Here is a 20,283-nt window from a genome sequence, read left to right on the forward strand (position 1 = left end):
CACAACACTTGCTTCCAAGCTTTCTCCCTTGTGGGTGACTGGAGAGGAAGATTTTGTAACAGTTATAAGGGTTTATACCTTACTGCTTGTGATAATATTGGTTGTGAAGAAGCCCAACAAGCTCCAATAAAAATGTATAGTATAGGTGTTAGCTAGAGAGCAAATCTAAGTCCTACTCATGTACCCCACTCCCCAGATGGTTCTGTTTGTGAGTTATATCCCTTCCCCTGACCCTGTGTTTGTCTGGTCTATTTAGAATTGCTCCTCAGACCAGCACTGTCTACCACCCTCTATTTGTATAGTTCCCAGTACAACGGGGCCCCGATCTTGGTTGGCCAATAGGTACGACTGTAACACACATGATTAATAACAAAGGGGAAGAAGTTTAAATCTGAGTGATAAAAGAACAGGTCATTTATTGAAAACTGCCAGAGTAAGGAGGACTCTGTGCCTCACCATATGATGGCACGTGACTAGAAATATGGGCAACAAACACTCCCCACATCTCTTAGGTGTGTCAGCACCTTATAGCTACAGAGTGACTGATAGGGTTGCCAGCGCTCCAGGATTGCCCTGGAGTCTCCAGGAATTCAAGATTAATCTTGAATTAAAGATTCTGTAACATGAGGAGGCTACCTCCAGGAATACATCCAACTACAATTGGCAACCCTAGTGACTGACTAGGCTAATAAATGACTCCCCTCCCCAGAGTGGGACTTTAACCTGATTGCTAATAACTGATCCAGGGCTATGCCTGAGAGGAAAGGGAGTGATGTGACTGGCCTAAATCTGGATTGAACCTGGTCTGACAAACTCAGTTCAGTTTCGCCAGACACAATCTGATGTGGCATGTGGCCACCAGCAGCCTTTTGGCACTGTGCAGGAGGGAAGGGATTGGAGCTGCTTCCAGCCGCAGGGGAGGAGTAGAGAGGAAATGATGACCTGGCCCTTGTCTTTGCAGAGCTCATCTCATCGTCTTCTCCCCACCCCCACCGTGGCTGGAAGCAGCTTGTCCCTTCCTGCCCACACAGTATCATAAAGCAGCTAAGACCTCCATGCTGCTGCTGGCCACCAACATAACCTAGATGCCGTCTGTCCCCCCCGGCTACAGCGTGGGAAGGAAGGGGTTAAGCTTTAAGAATGCACTGTGCACCAGGGCCCAGGTAACCTGATTGCAGAGGCTTCAGAGAACCGGGCCAGAGAGGTAGCTCAGCAGGGGAGGGTGCCTAGGGGACAGAGCAGCCGCACGCTCCCTGGGGGCTGTACCGCAGGGCAAAGAGGGCACTAAGCCCCTGACCGGGGGCTGCTGTGAAGCCTGCAGGGTCAGGTTGGGAACAGGCTGGAAATTGTTTCCCACCCCAGTCCAGAGCTTAGCGGCTTCCCCATGCATGCATTGCACAGGGCTTTGGCACATGGAGGGCTCGGCTCCTCCTGGCCAGTGTCCCGGGCCGGAGGATCTTGGGCTTTCCCAGGGTGCTGGCCCAACCAGAGGCAGTGGGGGAAGGAAGGAGTCTGCCGGGCATACTGTTAATAAGTGCAGTGCTCCGAACAGGAGCTGGTTCTCTGCACAGCGCTGGGAGTGGGATATGTCCTGCTGTGTCTGTGTGTGTGTGTGTGCGGGGGGGGGGGGGTGATATGGAGGAGCAGCAGGACTTGTGGGGGTGAAGGGGCAAAGCAGGGAGAGGACAGTGAGAGGAGGAGCATGTAAAAGGCAGATGGGTGGGCAGCAGAACTGACCTATAATCAGCCACTGCCTGGCACCTGCCCGCACTCTCCAGCCACTGCAGCTCACAGCACACAGCTAGGGCTGGCCAGAAACGGGACGGGGAGCAGGGACCTTCTGGTCGAGAGCCAGCTTGCAGCAGGGGCTGTGCTGACAGACCAGCAGGGGGAGCAGCTGCCCCTGCACGGTGCATCTTATCCCTGCCACCAGCTTTGCATCCCTACCCCCATCATTGGTCACTGGACCACCCCCACCTCCCCCCCGCACTGGTGGGAGGATGGCTTGCGAGCAGGGACCCATTAGTACTGAAGCATGTGGGGGAGACTGAAAATATGGGATAGTTTGCCCATTTTTAAGAAAAAGTCAGGACAGCTTAAATACGTGTAACCCTTCTGCCCGTCAGAGTTGGCAGCAACAAGGGCCGGGTTCAATATCTAGGGGTTCCATTCCAATAACACAATGCAAACCGGCTCGAGCCCCCACCCAGTGACCTGGGACCAATATATACCACCCCCGCTGGGCGCCTCCAAGAGGCAATACTTCCCCTCTCGCAAGCACATAGTCTGAGTGTAGCAAAAGTCTTTTAATAACAGAGAGAAACAATGTGGCATTATGTTGGGGAAAAACCACCAACAGGATTCATAACACAACCCATGAACAAAAAAACCCACCCCAGGCAAATTGGGGCATGCCCTTTTCCCTTTGGTTTTTGAGTCCAGCAACCCCAAATCACCCAAAGTCCCAAAAGTCCAATGCCCCAAAAGTCTCTGTCCCTGGTCAGGGCAGCCCCAGAGTTCGAAAGTTTATCTGCGGAGCTTTACCTCCCAACCTGGGTGGAAATGGGACAGGGGTAAGAGGCACCTTATGTGATCTGAAGCTGACCGCCCCACAGCTCCATAGCGGCGCTCCGCTCCGCCAGCCGCCCCACAAACTCCTTCACTCAGCTGCGCTCCGCTCCGCCAGCCGCCCCACGAACTCCTTCGCTCAGCTGTGCTCCGCTCCGCTCCGCCAGCCGCCCCACGAACTCCTTCACTCAGCTCCACGGCCCACAAGCAGCTCCTGCCATCCACACACTGCACCGCGTCGAACTGCTTCACCAGCCGTCCCGCAAACTGCTCCACAATATATCTTCAGGCTCCCCCACTACTTAACACAACACTCAGTGATTTCAGCTCTTAGGTGAATTCAGCTTATAATAGGGGAGCCCCAGTGCTGGTGCACTGTCAGCCCAAAGTGAGCTCAGCAGCCTATAACTAGACTTCTAATGAAATCAAAATTAGCTCTGATATTCCACAGTGGAGAGAGGAGGAAGTGCAATTAGCATGTAAGGCCCTCACCAAGGGGCCCATGCCACCAAGTATTAATACTTGTCCCCAGCCTCTCTCCAGTCACACAGTTTTGGAACCCATGACCCTTGCCTAGCGAGTGCTACTTAGTTGATGGTGAATCCCTCCATCATAACAAAAGGCCACGTACAGTTCCAAGCACAGTTCCCATAATCAGGGTAATAACAATTTATTCTTCCTGCCCCAATAACAGAGACACTGGGGATCCCACAGCAGCCAAAGTGACCATTTGGGCAGCTATGGTCTCATTCTAGGCGTGGTGGGTGTGCCTATGCAAATGAGATCGGCCCCTGAAGTTCTTTTCCACAACTTGCCACACCTCACCACCAGATGTCAGGGTGGAGGTCATCCTGACACTGCTTACATCCTCCCCCCAGCCGAGACTTTGTCGTCCCGACAAATCACACTCCCTTTATACCAACTCATTGGTTTCCTCCAAAGGGCCTCAGGAAGCCCACTTTAGCTTCCACAAGCCTGTGTGCTAAAGGTATTGGCTCCTCACTAGTCACCCCAGGTGCATCATAAGTTAACCGTTTCACTGGTCTTATCACCCTATCTCGTCTATTGAGAATCTCTGTTGCCGAGGTAGGGGGAACATCCTCTTGAGTGACGGATGGAGAGGCTTCCCTGGAGGGTCCCTCGGCTACTGGCGTAGGCCCCTGCACTCCTAGTTCTAACGCTGGAGGGTCCAAGGTGCCCAGGACATCCTCTACCTGTCTGTCCCCATTGTCCAATAACCTGTGTGTGTCATCACAGGGGGGTCTCATCAGCAGCACCGGGGTATCAGAAAGGGGCCTAAATAGTTCCGCCATTGGGTTTAGGGCGGAAGAGGAAAAACTCTCGTTGTTCAGCTGATCGAGACTGAAATCTCGTCTCCATCCCAGGATACACCAGGGTTGTGTCTTCCTCCTCAGACTCACTCTCAGATGTGCAGAATAGGGGTAAGTTAGCTGCAGGGAGCCCACTGTCTGTGTTGGATGGCGGCTTTGGTCTAGCACCTCTGTTCTGCCCGGCAGCCCTGCCGTGGCCCATCTCACAAGGGGTGCTTACCAATTCCCCCACAGGGAGCAAAAGGTTTCTATGCACCGTCTTTATTTGCCCAAATTTCGCAGCAGGACTCTGTCCCCCGGCTGGAGCTCCTGCGAACGCACTCTAGCATCATATCGATGTTTGTTGCGGTCTGCGTTCTTCCGAGCCGCAGCGGTAGCTAAGCGATAAGCATCCCGCAGCTTTTCTCTTAGTCGGGATACATATTGCTGATGAGTTTCATAGCTATCTCCATCCTCTGATACACCAAAGCACAAGTCTATGGGTAATCTTGGTTCTCGCCCAAACATCAAGAGATATGGGGTGACTCCCGTAGCATCGTTCTTTGTGGCATTGTAGGCATGCACCAGAAATGCGACATGCTGGCTCCAGGTTGCCTTCTGCTCTGGTCGCAAAGTTCCCAACATATCTAATAGGGTTCGATTGAACCTCTCTGGCTGAGGATCACCTTGGGGGTGATAAGGCGTTGTCCTAGACTTTTTAATTCCTGCTATCTTCAGCACCTCCTTCAGAAGGTGACTCTCAAAATCCCGCCCCTGATCAGAGTGTATCCGAGCCGGGAATCCATAGACTGAGAAATATTTGTCCCACAATACTCGAGCAACGGTGGTGGCCCTCTGATCACGTGTGGGATATGCTTGTGCATACCGTGTAAAATGGTCAGTCACTACTAGAATGTTTCCAACATTCCTCTTGTCTACCTCTACAGACAAGAAATCAATGCATACCAACTCCAAAGGTTTGTTGCTGGTGATGTTCTTGAGATATGCAGCTCTCGTGGGCAGAGTTTTCCTTTGAACACATCGAGCGCAAGTCTCACATTTCCTGCGAACATCTTCAGCCATTCGGGGCCAATAGAACCTACTACGAATAAGTTCCAGGGTCCTCTCCATCCCTAAATGCCCAAAGTCATCATGCAGGGCCCTCATGGCCAGGGCTCTGTACTTTTTTGGCAGTACTAGTTGTGCTCGTTGTTTTTGTAAAGGGTCAGTGGTCATTCGGTGTAGCACTCCCTGAATCAGTTTTAGTTTGGTCCATTCTCTTAATAGTAGTTTACCCTCCGGGTTAGGTGGGACAACCGCAGCTGGGCTTCGCCCCTCCCTTTTGGCAAGTAGTGTATCACGAATGTCAATATCTTGCCGCTGGGCTTCTTGCCAGTCAGCCGCATTGAGCATGGGCAAAGGAGATTGGTCTAATGCAATATAGTTCACCGAAGCAGAAGGCATGCATTCAGGGGGCAGGCCCAAAGCTTCTGCAACACATCCCTGAAAGCCCTCACGGGCCTCTGGCCCTCGGCGACTCACACTGCAAATAGCTCTCACTCCATCTGTGGGTATCACAGCAACTTCTGGAGCCTGCGGACACCTGGACAATGCATCTGCATCTACATTGCTTCTCCCTGATCGGTACTGAATGCTGAACTCATAGCTAGCCAAGGCGGCCACCCATCTGTGCCCTGTAGCATCCAGCTTAGCACTTGTTAACACATAAGTCAGTGGATTGTTGTCTGTCCACACCTGGAACTGAGCACCATACAAGTAGTCTCGAAATTTCTCAGTGATGGCCCATTTCAAGGCCAAAAATTCCAGCTTGTGGGTGGGATAGCGAGTTTCACTATCAGACAGTCCTCGGCTGGCAAAGGCTACAGGTTTACATTTGCCTTCCACTTCCTGGTACAGGACTGCTCCCAGACCCTCCAAACTGGCATCAGTATGCAGGATAAATGGTTTGCTTGGGTCAGCAAAAACTAGGACTGGAGCATGAGTTAGGCAAGTAATGATTTCTCGAAAAGCCCTTTCACATCTCTCATCCCACCGTGGCCCAAATGGTGCAAAGGGACCATTGTGTCTCTGCACAGGAGGCTTTGGGGACCTCCCCTTATTCTTGGGCTTAGATTTGTTCTTGCTGAACTGATGTCCCCTGGTAAGATCATTCAGAGGCTTTACAATCGTAGCATAGTTTTTCACAAATCTGCGGTAGTAGCCACTAAATCCAAGGAAGGTCTTGAGTTCTCTGTAGTTACTTGGACGTGGCCATGTAGTGAGTGCTTCTATTTTATCAGGATCAGTACTCACACCTTCTTGGGACACAATGTGACCCACATACTTCACTGAGGTTCTGCAGAACTGGCATTTGTCAATTGAAAGCTTCAGACCATAATCCTCCAACCTATCAAGCACTTTAAGAAGTCTTTCTTCATGCTCCTCTAAGGTTCTTCCAAACACAATCAGGTCATCCAAATAAACTAACACTTGCAGTAAATTCATGTCTCCCACAACTTTCTCCATGAGACGTTGAAAGGTGGCAGGTGCTCCAGAAATCCCTTGGGGCATGCGTTCGAACTGATAAAACCCTAATGGGCAGATGAAGGCTGTCTTCTCCTTATCTTCTTCTCCCAGAGGGATCTGGTAGTATCCACTTCGAAGATCCAACACAGAGAACCACTGGCTTCCCAGCAAACAGTCTAAGGCGTCTTGCACTCGAGGCATAGTGTACTGGTCGACCACAGTACGGCTGTTTAGGGTGCGGTAGTCAATACACATCCGGATTTTCCCATTCTTTTTGTGGACTACCACAATGGGTGAGGCGTATGGGCTGCGGGACTCTGTAATGATGCCATTCGCAGCCAGCTCCTGAAGATGATGTCGCACATCTTCCATCTCAGAGAGAGCAATCTTCCTAGATCTCTCCCTGAAAGGTCGAGAGTCATGTAGTCTGATATTGTGCTCTACTCCTTTTGCACATCCTACATCCCACTCATGCAGTGAGAACACCTTGGATCTTTCACAAAGTTTCTTCCTCAGGCGATCTTTCCAGTCCTCGGACACTGGTGAATCTCCAAAGTCAAACTTTGCTGGGTCTATTGTCGGAACTTGAGTTTCACACTGGGGTTTTACAATCGACTCAGGCTCAAAGAGGTCTGCTATCTTTTGTCCTTGCTTCACAAAAATATCATGACTCGTTTCATTAGCAATCAGTATAGTCACCCTTTCCTGGGCTTCAGCAGGTAGGGTTATGACTCCACTGGGGACCAGCACTCCTTCAGGGAGCTCTCCTCCCATCGGCTGCTCTATCATTGCTAACGTCCCTTTACTGCCTTTCAGACAGGTACTCATGACAAGCACTTCTTGCTCCGTCCTTGCAGGCACTACTAAGGGGGTTGTGCCCACGTACTTCAGTGCCCCAAGCGGTAGCTCAGATGTGTCCCTTTTAGCACTCTCAATTTTCCTATAGGCTTCAGCACAAAGCGTATGGATCATCAGGGTATTCAGGTACTGGTCCCCAGCCTGCCTTCTGCAGTAATCCGCGAGTACCTTGAAGAGACTGGAGTTGGTCCCTATCAGCACAGACACATCAGAAGTCCCTTTAGGGTCAGGGCATATTAAGGCAGCTGTGTCTACCTCTTCTCTTACCCCAGCAACCTCCTCTGGGAATTCCAGGTGCACTATGACATACCCTTGATAGGGGTATTCATCCATGCTGAGGCCACACAGGCCAAGGCCAGTCAGTGGCTGTATAGGCAGGTGCCTAAGCATCTGTTGGTAGAATGACTGAAATATAATAGTCACTTGAGATCCAGTGTCAAGCACTGCTTTACACTCCACCCCTTCGATCCTCACCATGACCTCTGCTTGAGGCCCTATCAGTCCTGCAGGGATCCCAGCTGGACAGTCTTTTCTGGGGGAATCTTCAAATCCTGCAGACCTGGGGGGTCCCCATCCCCAGACCCTCTGGCAGCTACCGGATCTCTCCCAACTGATCCTCAGCTTTCCATACACTAAGGAGGGGTTTTCTTCATTACGGCACTTGGCAGCACTGTGTCCATCCTGACCACATCGGTAGCAGAAGAATTGACCTTTCCCCCTTCGCCTGGGGGGGATGGTGGCTCTAAGTGCAGGCTTCTCAATCGCCACAGTTTGAGGCTTCTTATTCCTGGAAGTCTTAACTCGGTCAACGGTACTTTGCAGCTCAGCTATCCGTTCCGTCAGGACCTGCATTTGTTGGGCAAGTTCCTCTCTGGTGCTCACCATCAGTACACTGGCCGTTTGCAGTGGTGTTGTGCTGGCTGGCTCCGATGTTTGGGCTTCCCAAAACTCACTGGCAGCCTGCCTTTCTTCCTCCTCTCGGACCGCTTTTATCAGCTGGGAGTAACTTGGGGGATGTTCCCGTCGTTCTCTTAGCTGGAGATGAAGTAGAATCGGGTTCTGATACTGAGTTCCTCTTACAATTTGAGCCAGTCTGGTCTGATCCATCTGCTCAGCAGTCACTGCTCCCCTCATGACAGCTCTCTGAAGCAGTCTCTCCAGTCTCTGTATGTAGGCTGAAGCCTTCTTGCCCTTTTGTTGTCGGGAATTAAGGAACTTACAGTAGCTGTCTTCAGGGCCCTCTACGCTCCCAAAGGTGTGTTCAAGGGCCTCTAGGCAGTCGTTCACACTGACCCCAGGGTCAATGAGCTTCAGGGTGCGAATCACATCTAATGCTGGGCCGCCAAGGCTCTCTATAAGGCATCTTCGCTTTTCTGCATCTGGTACGGCCCACTCTTGCAGCATTTCAGTGGTATGCTCTAACCAGGGTTCAAACTCCTCCTCCCCAGCAAATAATCTTAACTTACAACAAGAGTCTGACTCAGCATGGGGCAGCACAACCTTTTCCAATATTTGCCCCAGAGCTTTTGTCCAATCATCAGCCGAGGCTGCAGCCTCTGAGCTAGAAGCTGCTGAGCCAGGGCCCAACAAACCTGACATATTAGCCATTATACAAACAGTAATTTCCTCAAAATATAAGCACAAACCAAAAAAAATATATAAATGGTTTCCCAATGTAGTGGATCACTCAACAGGTGCTTGGGAGGGGTACGGACCCAGGCGATCCCGGACGAGCCCCCAAAAATGTAACCCTTCTGCCCGTCAGAGTTGGCAGCAACAAGGGCCGGGTTCAATATCTAGGGGTTCCATTCCAATAACACAATGCAAACCGGCTCGAGCCCCCACCCAGTGACCTGGGACCAATATATACCACCCCCGCTGGGCGCCTCCAAGAGGCAATACTTCCCCTCTCGCAAGCACATAGTCTGAGTGTAGCAAAAGTCTTTTAATAACAGAGAGAAACAATGTGGCATTATGTTGGGGAAAAACCACCAACAGGATTCATAACACAACCCATGAGCAAAAAAACCCACCCCAGGCAAACTGGGGCATGCCCTTTTCCCTTTGGTTTTTGAGTCCAGCAACCCCAAATCACCCAAAGTCCCAAAAGTCCAATGCCCCAAAAGTCTCTGTCCCTGGTCAGGGCAGCCCCAGAGTTCGAAAGTTTATCTGCGGAGCTTTACCTCCCAACCTGGGTGGAAATGGGACAGGGGTAAGAGGCACCTTACGTGATCTGAAGCTGACCGCCCCACAGCTCCATAGCGGCGCTCCGCTCCGCCAGCTGCCCCACAAACTCCTTCGCTCAGCTGCACTCCGCTCCGCCAGCCACCCCACGAACTCCTTCGCTCAGCTGTGCTCCGCTCCGCTCCACCAGCCGCCCCACGAACTCCTTCACTCAGCTCCACAGCCCACAAGCAGCTCCTGCCATCCACACACTGCACCGCCTCGAACTGCTTCACCAGCTGTCCCGCAAACTGCTCCACAATATATCTTCAGGCTCCCCCACTACTTAACACAACACTCAGTGATTTCAGCTCTTAGGTGAATTCAGCTTATAATAGGGGAGCCCCAGTGCTGGTGCACTGTCAGCCCAAAGTGAGCTCAGCAACCTATAACTAGACTTCTAATGAAATCAAAATTAGCTCTGATATTCCACAGTGGAGAGAGGAGGAAGTGCAATTAGCATGTAAGGCCCTCACCAAGGGGCCCATGCCACCAAGTATTAATACTTGTCCCCAGCCTCTCTCCAGTCACACAGTTTTGGAACCCATGACCCTTGCCTAGCGAGTGCTACTTAGTTGATGGTGAATCCCTCCATCATAACAAAAGGCCATGTACAGTTCCAAGCACAGTTCCCATAATCAGGGTAATAACAATTTATTCTTCCTGCCCCAATAACAGAGACACTGGGGATCCCACAGCAGCCAAAGTGACCATTTGGGCAGCTATGGTCTCATTCTAGGCGTGGTGGGTGTGCCTATGCAAATGAGATCGGCCCCTGAAGTTCTTTTCCACAACTTGCCACACCTCACCACCAGATGTCAGGGTGGAGCTCATCCTGACACTGCTTACATACGGGATTGTCCCTTTAAAAACTGGACATCTGGTCACCCTATTTATAATTACATTTCACCAAATCAGTAACAAATATAAACTCCTGGATCACTGGACTAGCCTTACCATGGAGTGACAGACAGTCTCCTTAAGCTCTCCAGCCCATCTCACCACACAGGCAAACTGCACTTAGTGATAACGGTCACATAAACCAAAAATCACACCACATCAGGTTCCTCCCAGTTCCAAGAAACCAGTCACTTCCCCCTCATCAATTGGTACTCTGGATCTTACACCAAGGACAACACTGGTAGCCAATGCTATAGTTAACTAACTATAGGTTTATTAGCTGACAAAAAGAAAGGAGTGTTATTGAGAGGTTAAAGCAGGTAAAATACATTAACAGGTGAGTCAAAGTTTGTGAATCCCAAAGGATAACAGGGGTGTAGTAATTTGCCAGTTCAGGGCCACCCAGAATAGCTCTGGGGATCTCCGTCTTCTTGTTTAGTTATTCCACCCTGGTAGAATTAAAACAGTCCAGAGATAAAGGATCTTCCTTTGAATGAGTACTTACAGCTTCTTCTCCACACAACAATCAGAGACATGTTCTTACTCACACAATGGCCAATTGCTTTGAATTTAGCACTCTTCATTTGCATTCAATGAGATATTATGTCTAAGCTTGTAATTAAATAAAACTGCCTGCCTTTACATTATAATAAGAATAGATACATGAAAGAATACAAGTAACATTCCATTCGTTTCATGAAGTTCTAACATCTGAATACACTCTTAGATTAACACACACTTTGATCTAGGTCTATTTAATTACCAGGCATGCGTAATGTAAATGTAATGTAGTAGTAAACAACAAGATATAGTTAGGCGAAAACAATACAATTAACATCTCCTTTGATCTCTATTAACACACAAGTGAACTGGCCTGAATATATAGTAATACATTTAACTCCTTTGATAGTCACACACAAGTGAATGGGCCTATGGCTCTGGCCTGGCTTTGTCAGCATCACACCTGCCACCAGGAGTTATGTGAGCCCTTTACACCAGGGTCCCGCATTCTCCCCCCATGCCATGGGCTGTGTGCATGCCCCTATTCTCCCATCGATACATCCCCATTCCCTCTTCCATCCCTCCTCCATGTTGTTTTTTTCTGGGAGATGAGTCATTCAGGTGGCCAACATCTTAAACTCCACTAGGATGCCAGGAGCTTCATTTCTCCCTCATATTCAGTTGACTGATTTCCCCTCAAATCAAAAGGGTTCTGGCCATTGGTGCCCAGGGCACCACCTGAAATTTTGGAATTGATCAGATGAGGCATTTAAAAGTTATCCCATTACAGACAGAGAGACAGACAGAGAAATGGCACCAAGCGGAGTGTAAGGGCATCGCATGCCTGGCCAAAAAGTGACATTTCTAGGCTTTTTTTTAATTCCTTGGAGAGGGCAGCATCCACCACTTCCCTTCCTCGCCCATTCCCCCAGCATAAATGGAGAAAATTTCTCTCATCAATAGCCAGCAAATCTCAGTACAGATGCACAGTGGCAGCCTCTTTCCCATGGTGGGAACTTAGCGGGGCTAGACAGAAATGTGGAGGGCTGTGCTATATATCTTGTGGGCACACGTACATATTTATTTGTCTAACAATGCGCACTTAAATGTCTCTTTTATCCATGTTATCCTCAAAAGGAGAATAAAAATATACACAGATCAGTTTTAAACTTTATCTCTGGCAGCTACCTGGGCCAACATTTATTCACAGAAAATCAATAGGAAAAAAAATTGTACTCAGGATGTTCCTCTCTCAAAACCTCGTCTCACTCTCCTGTAAACCATTTCTCATTTAATTTTCTTTGAAAATTCTTGATCATTTATACACAAAATAAATCAACATCAGTCAAACATGGCATTTTAGAATTTCATTTTATAAAGCTCCTGGTTGGCCTGAACTGGGGCTTATACAGTATCTGGCTAACAAGCAAATGAGATCAGGCAAAAATCGTAGGACAGTAAATAGTCAAATCATCGGCATTTATACATCAGTGAAAGTCAGGGCAGTGAAGCTCAGCCTTGGCTGCCACAGCTCACTTAAAGCAATTTTAAAATCATGTTTGGATACAACAGGAATTACTGAAATGTTCATTCACATCTTTATAGACACTTTCATCCAGAAGGATCCATGTGGATGTTACAGACAGAGCTGGGCCAAACCATGCCACGCGAGCAGGGGGGAGGAAACCCAGGCAAGTATTAGCCAAAATGGCAGTATGTGACCTTCTAGCTGGGACCACAGATTTCTTAGCACCACTAACTGCCTTCCCTGGCTTCTCCCCACAGCACCCCCATGCAGAAGGGTAGCAGGCAATCACAGGGCGAATAGCCAATGCACCATGGCTTCTTAGCCTTACTGACCCTGGATGAGAGATGTGTGCGGGGCAGTGAGCAGAGCAGAGGGAAAGACCATTCCCAGGGATGGGGTGGGTTTCCCATGGAGCCTTGGTGTCTGTTGGGTTTGTGGGGATTCCCTTTGAAACCTCAATGTCTTTTGGGGTTGCTGGCTGCATCCCTCCTTTCCCCATTACATTATGCTGCAAACCTCCCTCATTGGTGTTTCTGAAGTACTTTCCCCCTCCCATGTGTTACCCCAGAGAAGGCGAGCATCAGGGCCAGGCTGTTTGGTGTCAGATTAGCCATAAAAGCACAGGATATTGTTCCTTTAAGTAGCAGAAGTGGATGGTTGGTATTCGGGGGCTCTTGGAGGGAACACTCATGTGGGAAAGGTTTGCAGGTCACTGGATGGTACCACTGTATCAGCAAAATGCAGTGGTGAGGACAAATTGGGATTTTGGCGATTTGCTCCTTAAGACAGAGGTGCAGAATCTCCACATTTGGGTCTTTCCCTCCTTCTTTAATTTTGCCATACATCGATATGTGATGTGAAATGTGATGTGATGTGAAACGTGAAATAGCATTGTTTCTTTATCTGTTTGGAAGCTGCAACCTGTGTCTGATATTAAAAGAGAATCAACATTACATTTAAGGGAATTAACTTCTGTAATTCTCCATTCACAAAAGAGTTTCTCAGCCTGTTTTTGATTTCAATGTAAAGGCTTCCTTTAGGCTCTCCAGTGCTTGTTCTTTGGTTTTTTCACCCCAGTCCTCAGGGAGATCGGCAGGGAGAGCATCAAACTCCTCAGCAAACTGGTGATTGAATTCCTTGAAAACAAACTTCCAGTAATCGGAAGCTGTGATGCTGGGATCTGGCTGGATATGCCAGTCTGGAAAAAATTTGCGATAATCTTTATAAGGATGAAACTCCCCTTTTGTCTCCGAACATCTGAATGTTTTATTTGAAGCCACAGAAGAGGAGCATATATCAGAGACAAGTATTCTTGTTTTATTCCACCAATATGCCCCTAATCCTTCAGGTCGGTGCACTGAAGCAAAATGCTCGTCATGTGCAGGAGCTCCTGCTTCACAGGGGACTTTACAGAACGGACACTGCTTCCCACAGCCAAACACTCGCTTGAAGATTTCATCCTGGGGCTTCACTGCAAGTTTTGAGAGTTTTGCAGAATTTCCAGATTTTCAAAAGTGGATAAAACTTGTTTTTCCAGGTCAGGAATAAACTGTTCTATAAAAGCTGAAAATTGGTCTGCACTTGCTGTGTTTTTAGACAGTATCACTTCTAAGCTATCCCTGGGAATGACTAGATCCTGCTGCAGCTTTTCACACAAGTTGTCTAAAAAGGCAGAGACTGTCTTAGTCTTCTCACCTTTGGAGTATTTCAGAACATGGCTGAGTTTATTAATTATTGGGGAGAAAATCCTTTTCTCCAAATCTCCCAATCTTGCCTTCTCTTTGTAGAGCATTAACAAGTTCCTCTGTATCCGGGTTTTGATAAAATCTACATAATGCCTTGTGTATTGCACATAATTGTTAAAGTCATTTTCTTCCAACAGCTGCTTCAGAACAAAGAATTGGAAAAATCTCCGGGTGCTGTACTCAACAGACAGTTCACTGCTGAGAATGTCATCCACGATTTCTGTCCCAAGTCTCTTGTTCACATAGTCCACCAGGGCAGGTCTCAGACACTGATCACAGAAATTCCAGGCCCTGTCCTGACACTCATCCTTCTCTAAGTACAGAGCTTTGAACGTGGAGAGATACTGAGGTTTCAGTTTCCCCAGATGCTACAGAGGATCATTTTCTTCAATGAATTATTCATGCATCGTCTGAAATGCATGAGCTGCATCCCCCAAAATGTGAAGCTTCAGGTCAACTGCAAAACAGGCGGTGGTGTGAAGGTTTTGAACATCAGCCTGCTGAAGCCACTTGTTAATCATCCGCAACAACTCTCTGCAATAAATTTCATCATAATCTGCTTTGCCATTTACTTTTCCATCAGTGTAACTATTGCACTCTTCTATTAAGGATTTAGCTAAAGCCTCTGTTTTATGCCAGCATTCCTGTGTCAAGAATTCTTTCACACCTGATATTGATAGTGTGTAACCTCTGAACACTTTTAAGTCTAAGTATTCCTTTTTCATTTTGAAATTTTGTGTTTTATAAGCACACAAGCTTTTGGCATCCTGTATCATCTTCCAGACTGCACTGCCCCTATCCGCTAGGTCTCTTCTCAGCTGGAACTCCACATCTTCAAATATGTTGCGTCTCTGTAAAGGAATAAGTGATAATTCTGACACTGTTTCTCTCCACATGTTCTCCAATTCCTTCTCCAGTTCATCATTATTTAATTTGCAGTTGCTTTTCCTGCAATGGTTCAGAAGCCCATCCACTTTCTCTTCAATTTTTCTCTTGTACTCTGACAGGACAGAGTCTGTTTTGTGTTGGCCTTTTTTAATATGAATCGCTTCTTGCCACTTGCTGAATGAATAACTCTCCAGTTCATTCCTGAGACTATTGGCACTTCTTCTAAAATCTTCTTTGTACTTTTCTATCAGGTGCAGATTTGCTGCTCCACTTTCAAAATACTGTTGTAAATGATTCAAAATCTTCTCTGCTTCTTGCCTCAGTTTTTCCTGTGCCTCACTCTTCAGTCTGATTGAAAGATTAGGGTCTAGTTTATCTGGTGGCTGATTTTGGATGAAAGTTTCCTTTTCAGATACCCAGAAAGGTATCTCCTTCCGGAAACCCCATTCCCACTCTGCATACTTCACAGACAGCTGGTTATAGGCTTCATCAACAAGGCTGTTTCTAAAGCTGAAAATGAAGTTCTCATGTTTTACAGCATTCCACAGGCTCCTCACCCATTCAAGAAATTGGGGAATGTCATTGGGAGTTCTCTCTTGTGAACAATCTTTCAGAAATTCAAACAAATATTTCTTTAATTCATAAACCTTTTGACTGTATCCCAAATTCACTGGAGCCATGGGGGGGAGTCCGTGCCACAAAGCAGGAATGTACCAATTGTGTTTTTCCAGATCATAATCCATAATATCAGAAAAATTCATCTCCTTGCATTTCTTTTCCATGTTTGCTGCAGCTTTGGTCATTTCATTCAGCTGTTCCAGGAGGTGTTTCCTGTCCCTCATGTTTTGTTCATGTGCAGACACGTCACTGACATTCTGATGCACAAACTGGCAGTTGGTTTTTTTCCCGATTTTCTCCATTCTGAGAAATGCATGGACCACAATTTGCAGAACATCTTTCATTTCAGTGGCATTCTCCATGGCCATGTTAACGATGGTGATGTCACTCAGTCCAATCACCAGGGTGGCCAGCTCATTGTCATGTTGATAACTATCCTCCAGCTTGGCCAGTTCGGGGGCTTTCAAGCCTTCTGTGTCTATCACCAGGATGAAATCACAGCCCAGTTCCTGCTGAAAGTTCCCTGCCACTTTAATGAGTAACATGAAGGCTCCCCGTGTGCATCAGCCACTGCTCACTGCAAACTGCAGGCCGAACATGGTGTTGAGGAGGGTGGATTTCCCAGTGCTCTGTACTCCCAGCACCGTCAGAACCAGCATTCTGTACCTTCCCCCCAGCTTGGCATCAAGCTGACTCAGAACATCTGTTACCCACTGCAGTGGGATGTTGGAAATGTCTCCATTAATGATCTCCATGGGAAACCCTTTCAGCATGAGGTCAGCTGCTATGCTTGGGAGATGGGTGAATTGCCTTTGGCTTTCTGCCATTTTACCTTCTTTAACCATTGAGCATTCAGCTTCATAAAACTGCCCCAACTCACGCATGAAATGCTCCACTCCTAAGGAACTGGCAGAGATTAATTTGTCTAACTCTGCAAACATTTTGGGGTCATCTTTTGAGTTTTTGCATTTCTCTTTATATTGATCCCATAGTTTAGAAAGATTCTCCCTAGCAATGGGATCCAGGCCAAACTTCATCCATTTCAGGAAGTAATGTTTCTCCCTGTGATGTAGGTGTTCTATTCCAGTAATAAATGTAATCAAACCATCAGTAAGGTCATGTTTATTCTGCTGAGCACATAAATCCATTAATTTCTTTTTCAGCTGAGATTTATAGTTCTCCAGTGGGGTGTCTCCTTGCTTTCTCATTCGGCACAGCTCTGTATCCACTTCAGCCAAGTTTCTCCATGTCTCCCCTTGGAGTCTCAGCTTTTCCCTCTTGTACTTTGCCACATCTTTGATTTGTGCAGTGATTTCCTTTGCATATGTGTTTGGGGTCTGACATTCCTTGTTATCCTCATCTACCTGGATGCCTAATTGACGTGCTGTCTCAGCCATGGCTTCTATACTCACTCTCTTGGGAGAAGATTTCATTATGGCTGCTATTGCAGACTGCAGAACTTTTACAAATTGTGCCTTATTTGTGGTACCTCCTTTCCACAGCACATGTGACTTGTTCAGTTTCAGCATCGAGGCTAACTTTTTCAGGAATTCCAGCGTTTGCTTGGCTTTCCCAGCCTGATTATTGAAGATGAAGTAGTATTTAGTGGCTGAGCCCTGCAGAGATGATAACAGCGTGTATTCTCTCTCACTGATGCTCTCCGTTAATATGAACACTGCTGAGGAGACCTCTGTTAAAAAGCTGAACTGCAGCCAGTGCAACTCAATGTCTCTCCGCAGGTTTGCAACCACAACAGGCTCTGGGAAAAGATCCAGATTCTCCCTCCCAGCAGGGAAATACCAGGAAATCTCGAGCAGCCCACCTGCGATTTCCCGAGGGATGTTCCCAGACTCCATGTCTCGATGGATGAAGAAATCCTGGTGCTGCTGGGAGGGGCTGAGAACCTCATTGAGGAGGTGGGACTTGGAGAAGCTGCAGCTCCCCATCCGCACAAAGGAAATGGTTGGCATTGACGTGAGCACCAGGCTCTCCTCTCTGAACCCTCTACTCTCTGACAGGGAGTGCGGCCTCCACTTCCTCACCATGTCCCTCATGGCCCACAGCAGTAGGGTGCACTTGGGGGTGTCGAGGGCAGGTAGCAGCAGAGGGAGAGCAAACTGGCACATGGACATTTTGGACAGGATCTCCTGCTGTAGGAAACTGTCTGAGGAAAGCAGAATGGCACAGAGAACATCAAGGGTGTGCAGGGAATCACTGGTGTCTGTGTCACTGAGAAAAGTAAAATCTTCAGGAATATCCAGCTCCTCTTTGTCCATAGTTAGTGTTTGATCAGTGGGTGCCCTGTGCTCAAGGCTTGTGCTTCTTGCCATCCCATTCAGAGCCATGAGCTTCCTGAGGAAATGCCAAGGTAAATCTCCTGTTGTCTGAGGAGGGCAGTTCTTTAGACTTTCTGGTGTGATTTCCAGGACATCTCTCAGCTTTAGTTTCCTGCTTCTGTATTTCTACTTTTCTAACTTTGACTCGATGTAATGAAGGGCTTTTGGTCTCTCTGCAGAAAGGTAATACAACATAAACACTTTGATAAACTGAAAATGTTTTCAGGTAGAACTCTTACTTTGGTATTAGGGCCATAATGTGAAGGAATTGCAATTATTAAACAAAAATCGTGGAGGTCTGCATGCTCCTTGTGAGTGACAACCACATAGTGGGGTCATGTAGCTGGAGTACTGAAGCACCATTTATCTGGTGCAACCTTCACAGATTTGACCCAACTGTCACACTCTCAGTCATCCTAACTGAAATGCCACACTTATGGAGAGCTACGGAAATTCTTTCAGAGAGGTCATGTATTCAACTAGAAATGTGGTTTTGGTTGGCCTAAAATTATTGCAATTTTGATATGAGAGGTTTCAGCCATTCATAAAATGGCCAGAGAAGAAGGAGGAGGTGGTGCTGCTGTTCCCTCCCCCAGTCCTCCCATAACATGTAGCCCAGTGGATGTGGGAAAGCCAAGTTTGAAATCCTGCTCTGAAACAGGTCCCAAATTAGCTTTTCTGAGTCACCAAAAATTTCAAAATATTTTAGATTTGGTTTGACGCAAACTAAATATTGTTTTTTAATGGTTTTTTTTTTGGAACCACCACCAAACCAAACAAACAATTATTCATCCAGCTCTGCTCAGTTGCAATGCAGGCAATCCTTCAGGCAATGCATAAATTCTTCCTTCTTTCCACCTCCCTTGTTTACTACTTCACCTGATGGTGTTCTTGTCACCACTTTTCTTCTCAGTACATCACACTAGGGCAGGAAGTGAGGATGAATATGCAGTCAGCTTACTGGCCCACACTAGCAGCATATTCTACCCAGGAGACAGATCCGCAAATGTTACAAAGGCTGAATGATGACTAGAAATTGAAGCAACCAGCATGGAACTTAGAGGGAGGGTCACAAGTTGCAGGAGGGAAGAGTATGGAGAAAGCACCAGCAGGTCAGTCTGTGTGCACGTGGCTCGAATGCTAAGCTCCAAGTGCTGCAGCTCTGTAAATAGTTGCTTGAACGAAGGGCTGGCTTAGTTTAATAAGACTGGATCCTCACAGAGGAAAAGATTGATGGACGATATTGAAGCAAATTGAGAACAGACAGACAAAGGCGTATAATTTAAATAACACCAATATCTTGAACACTAGAGGTGTAGAGGCATTAGATGACAAAGTCTGTGAGTACGCTGTTCGAACATTATGCCAAGATGACCAGGCTCATATATGGTGATGAGGATAAAGCCATTGCAAAAACATGCAAGATGGAGTATTTAGGAGGAAAGGCGAAGATAATTTAAATATGTGCCTATAGAATTCAGTACCATGGCTTCCGAGAGATCTTTCTCATACCTGAGCGAGAAGATGCAATAGAGAAGCTTGAACCAAGCAATTCCCCTGGGCTGGACCCCATCTATGACCATGAGATAAAGCACTTTGGGAAGAAGGCTAGAGCCAGGTTGTTGGACATCAGAAATTACTCAAGGATAAAAAAGGAAGGTACCTAAATTGATGGAAATCACCAGTTACTGTTTCTCTGAAATCCGGCAAGGATCCCTCTTTTCCAGGCAGCTATTGGCTTATATCTTTAACCAGTCTCCTTTGCAATATAATGGAAAGAACAGTACAGTCAAGGCTTCTATGGTGGCTTCTAAAAGAAGGAAAGGTAGAACCTACCCAAATGGCTTATGGGCCTTTGCACTCAATGACAGACTTGCTGGTGGCCTTCTGGCAGCCTCTTAGCAATGGCTTCCAGAAAAAGCCACCGCAGTCATCAACAGGAGTCTGTTTTTAAACTCAGTGCAACATTTAATGGAGTCTGGCGTAATAGGCAGTGAAATGGGAGTTTGGTAAAATGCACCTCTGGATAAGAGGTTTCCTTCCATACAGGAAAAAAACCCACTAAGATTAAGTTATACTCCTTCAAAGACAACGAGGCCAGGATTTCTTCAGGGCTCAGTATTAAGTCCTGGTGTTTTTTTGCTGCTCTCCTCTGGTCTGTCAGACTACCTGAAATGATTTGAATACACCTATGCAGACGATGTTGCACTTCATACCATGGGTCTTGAAAAAGATATATGGAGAATGGATTGAATGAGGACTTAGAAATCGTAACTAGATGG

The 20,283-nt window shown here is 47.3% G+C and overlaps 1 pseudogene across 1 annotated transcript; it reads right to left on the minus strand.

Moving 5' to 3' along the window:
- Window positions 1-13,415: 13,415 nt before the first annotated feature.
- LOC311522746 (up-regulator of cell proliferation pseudogene) lies at window positions 13,416-18,112 on the minus strand (annotated as a pseudogene). The gene has a single exon. The product of its transcript is annotated as an up-regulator of cell proliferation pseudogene (transcript).
- Between the last annotated feature and the right edge of the window lie 2,171 nt (window positions 18,113-20,283).

Source organism: Lepidochelys olivacea, assembly GCF_965140295.1.
Source record: "Lepidochelys olivacea isolate rLepOli2 genome assembly, chromosome: 6".
Classification (NCBI taxonomy): domain Eukaryota; kingdom Metazoa; phylum Chordata; order Testudines; family Cheloniidae; genus Lepidochelys; species Lepidochelys olivacea.